Source organism: Mus caroli, unplaced genomic scaffold (genome assembly GCF_978045245.1).
Source record: "Mus caroli unplaced genomic scaffold, Mus_caroli_1 scaffold_9, whole genome shotgun sequence".
Taxonomy (NCBI): Eukaryota; Metazoa; Chordata; class Mammalia; order Rodentia; family Muridae; genus Mus; species Mus caroli.
The window spans coordinates 84,130,330-84,135,145 of NW_028227264.1; positions in this window are offsets into that span (position 1 = coordinate 84,130,330).

Here is a 4,816-nt window from a genome sequence, read left to right on the forward strand (position 1 = left end):
GTCAGCACCATTTCTAACAAGCCCCTGATTGGGTGCCACATAATGGACCCCATTTGGCCGACACCTTTATTTGCAGTAATGAGTCACACAAGACTTGAACACTTAGGGCGTGTGGCTGGGCCCCTCCACGTGGGCTCAGCCCATTCCGCTGTGAAATGGATGGTCAGGAGAGCAACTGTAAAAATCACACCTCTGCCCTCCGGATTGACTCCATGTGTGTCTTACAGAAATGTGGGTTTCATTTGTTGGCTGCAAGTGGTTGGACTTTTACTACACCAGACCACGGGGCCACGGTGGGTGGGAAATCACAGTCACACTTCTTTGAAGAGGAAGTTTTAAATGGGGGGGAGAAGTAGCCGTCAAGAGTGTATTGTTTGTTACCAAAACCAAGCTGCCAATTTGGTTTGAGACTCCAGAAGCAGTTAACAGACAGGCTTCAGGAAATCAAATTTGCGACTCGGGGTATCACAGTAGAAAATTCCAGAACAACACACAACTCACCTTTTCATTCACAAGTCTAAGTTTGTGAAGTTGAAGCCTCTTTAAATCTATGTAACAGCTGCCATTCTATGCTCAATAAATTCTAAGTCGAGTTTACTCCCAGCCATCCACGTTAATGGAGGCAAGGAAGGGTAGGGGGAAATTAAGGCAGGTGATGGGTCCAGAATCTGTTGAGACTGTTTTCAGACATCAGTGGCTGCTTTCCCTTCCATGATCCACCTGAGCTGCCAACCCTTCCAGGGACTTGCTGAGTGCTTCAGGGACTTGCTGAGTGCTCCAGGGACTTGCTGAGTGCTCCTGGGTCCGTCCCAGCTGCTTCTTTCAGTCTTATCCCTGTCCTTGAGGGACTAGCAATGCCACTTCTCTAAGTCAGTGCAAATGTGGCCTCCTTAGGCAACAGGGAGAACCTGAGGCACAGGTTTCTGGACTCTTGTGGGTGGGTGAGCCTACAAGAGCTGGGAGGCAAAGTGACCTTAGAGCTGCTCTCCAGAATGAATGGGGAGTGTTGTTGCCAGCTTTCGTGAGGGCAGAGGCCTGGGGAGAGCCCCCCAAGTTGTCTTTTGTAAGGTGAGCCTCAGCTTTCTCATATGTTCAAGAGAATATGCAGATGTTACAGGACCTTTTAAATGAAGTCAAGAATAGTAAGTACACACACACACACACACACACACACACACACGATTGTGTTTCCTGCTTGGGTTGCTTTGAAAGCTGTCACTCACAGTCATCCCTTAGCAAACCTGCCTTCATCCTGGCTATGGTCACAAGCAGGGACTCAGCCACCTTTCAAGTCCTGGTGCCACCACCTCCTACCTTCTATGATCTTGGCCAAATCAAGTTTGCCTGAGTCTCCTTCCTCGTCTGTGAAAGTGCAACAATAGCAAGACTGACTTTGGCCAGCCAGTCAGTCTGCTGGAGCCGCGAAGTAAGTGTTCAATAAGTATAAGCTATCGTGATTCCTCGGAAGTGGGCTCCGTATGGAACCCATTTGCCAGCCCTCAGGTGGACTCTTCAATGATGTCTCACTTCAGGGGAGCAGCCTGATGTGAGGATAGCAGAGCTGGATTCTCACAGTGACTAGTTGACATTTTTGTTCAGATGTTACCAGGTAGGTCTGTGGCGATGACTCAGTCAGAAGAGCATGATATCCTAAATTTGATTCCCAGATCATGTCTAAAAATGCTATGCGTGGGGACTAGGGAGATGACTGTCCGAGCATACAGGCCAGGGCTTAGCTCCCCACGATTTACATAAATGGTGGGTAGATATGGCAGCCCTCCTGCAATTCCAGCACTAGAAAGCAGAGAAGGGGGTCCCCAGAGCATGCTGGGTAGCAAGCCTAGCTCAGTGATCTCCAGGTTTGACTGAGCAACTGAATCAATGAATAAGGTGGAAGAGTGATCGGTGATCCTCAAGGCAGCCTCAGATCTCCATGTGTGTGTTCACACAAGCACACATGCAGGTACCCCCCCACACACACACATGTACACACATACACACGCCCCAAAATGAAAACTGGAGGGGAAAACCCACAAGATGTGCGCTTATAACCTCAATGCTGGGGAGGAGCAGACAAATGGATCCCTGGGCTTACTGACCAGATAGCCTGGGCTAACTGACCAGTTAGCCTGGGCTCACTGATGGACTCCAAATCATGAAGGAGATGGGCGGTATGGCCGAGGATGACACTCAAGGTTGTCCTCGGCTCTCTGCACGCACACACATGAACACACACACACTCAGAATAAAGAACATCTTCCCAAATAACCTCTGGTTCCAATGGAGACAGAGTCAAAAGATGTGGCTGGCTCAAAAGAAAGCCCTCTTGACTGGCAGGAGCATACAGCCCGAAGTATTTCCCTAATGCCCAGCCTACAGGGCATATCCATAAGTGCAGGAATCTCAAGATGTGCATATGGCCCTGCAGAGCTTCCCACCCAGCATCCCTACTGCTGCGTGTGACCAGATCATAGAAATGTTTGTGTGTGCAGATATTTGGCTCTGTGCAGAGGGCTCGGCATTCATGTCTCCTGCTCAAGAATCCAGTGACCTGCATGAGAAAGAATTTGTGCATGAAGGAATCTTTGGCTTATGTGCAAAGGAAAAAGTCTCCCCTGGAAAAATGCAGGCCTTACACATTTAGCAGACCCTTGTGTCCACAGAAACAGTCACCGCCAATTAGGCAACTGCTGGCAGATCAGAAGCAAAAGCCCGCACATGAAACAGGGTGCAGGGAGATTGCCGCCTTCTATCTCTGAATTATGGGCGGCCAAGCTTGCCTGCCCCTGTGTCCAATCTGCTCTGAGCTTTTCCTGCTGTGGACCAGAGGCCCCAGGGACTTTTACACACCCCAGTTTTCATGCAGCTTACTGATTCCTTTCCTCACATGAATGAAAAACGCCTTTGATTTTGAAGACTCACGTCTGTTTTGTGTAACACTTAACCGATGTGCCAGAATCATCCTGTACCTTAAAGGGGGTCTCGCACCGGGTTATTAAAATCAGTCCTTCTGGGAAGAGTCACTTTGCTCACTTAAAGGATAACTATCCACCTCTTCTAATGGCATTCATCTTGTTAAACCTGGGATAAGGAGCCGAGGAGAGCCTGACCAGCTGCTGGAATCCAGCCAGTGCCCATGGATGGGTTTGGGCAAACCACAAGAGGGGCCGCAAACGAATAGTAGGTTCTACTGATCAGCTGATCTGGAGCCCGCAAACCTCCCAGGCCTCTGTTCTGTGGAACCTTCGCTTCAAAGTGTCATTCTAGTTAGACCGTGCCAAGCTAAGAGAGACCTGGAACCAGTTCGTTTGTCTGGTATATACAGTCAGTTGGTTGTCTCATTGTGGAGTTCCCTAACTCTGGAAAGGGATAAGGAGAAATTAAATTGTTTATCTGCCCCACCAGACAAAATTCTGCTTTCTAGATACCAGGCTGTCTACTGGGTCCTGGGACTGCAAGAATGAGCTAGGTGATCCTTGTTCTCAGGGCACTCGACAGGGACAAGGACACAAAGACACTTCGGGTGGAGGCCTGGGGTTCAGGTGTGTGGCATTGGCAAGTTCAACTACATGCTCACGTGAGCATGGGAAGGATGAAGTGGAAGCAAGACAACTCACACCAGGTCTCCATGGTAAAGTCTCCTCTCCCTTCTGCTCCTGAGTGAGCTGCTAAAATAAAGGGGTTCTGGTTGGATTTTGAAGTGTGTCTGTGCGAGTCTACCTGCCCATCCGTCTGTCTATCTATATATACATCTGCCTGTCTGTTTATCTGTCTGTCTGTCATCCTGTAAACCCACACTTTAAGGCACTGTTCCACTGGATGCTCAGCCAAGCAGTAACTGACTCTTCCAGTGCTTATCAGTTTATGTCGTCTCCAGGGGTGACTGACTTCATGGGCTTTCCCCTCTAAGCACCGGCTCTAGAAACAGGCTGTGAGTCTACAGTCCTCTACCCGGTATCCAGTGGCATCAGGACATGTTTCCCAGAGGAGGTCACTGCCAGCATTGATTTCAGATGGAATGGATATTAGCCAATGGAAAGATGAACTTAAGTGGGGTTCTGTGGAGCAAATAAGGAAGTGGAGTTGATAGACTCTTATGGGAGTAAAGAGATAGAAAGCAAGGGAGTGCCTAAGTCCTAACTTACACAGAGAAGCCGATAGTGAACCTCCAAGACAAGGAGAGAGACTGGCCAGGAGCCATTGTTGGGGCTGGGTGGGTGTCAGAGTCGGCAGGCAGTTCATCTGATGAGGCATGGGGTTGTAGACAGATAGGTAGTTCCTAGTGATTGAGAACAAGAGAATGGTTCTCTCTGTCTCCCTCCCTCCATCTCCCCCCTCCCCTCCCCTCCCCTCTCTCGCCTCTCCCCCACCTCTGTCTCTGCTGAATAAGTTCCACTGCATATTTATACCACATTTTCTGTATGTGTTCATCCATCAATGGCTAGCTATGTTGTCCTATGTTACTCTAAACAGCATTGCAGTGAATACGTGAGTCCCTCCACCCTACCAGCTTCATCTGCGTTGGGTATATCCCAGTGGTGGGATTGCCAGGTCACATGACAGTTCTGGTTCGAGTTTTGGGGTTCCTCCATTCTGTTTTCCACAATGGCTGTACTAATTTATATTCCCATCAACGATGTAGGAGAATTCCCATTTTCCACGTCCTTGCCAATATTTCCTTTTGTCTTTTTGATAATAGCTATTCTAACTGGGGTGGTATGACGTATCCCCTGCTTTTGATTTGCATTTCCCCCAAGGACTATCAGTGTAGAGCCATTCCGTGTACATGGTCGCCATTTGAGAAGTGTCTGCTCCT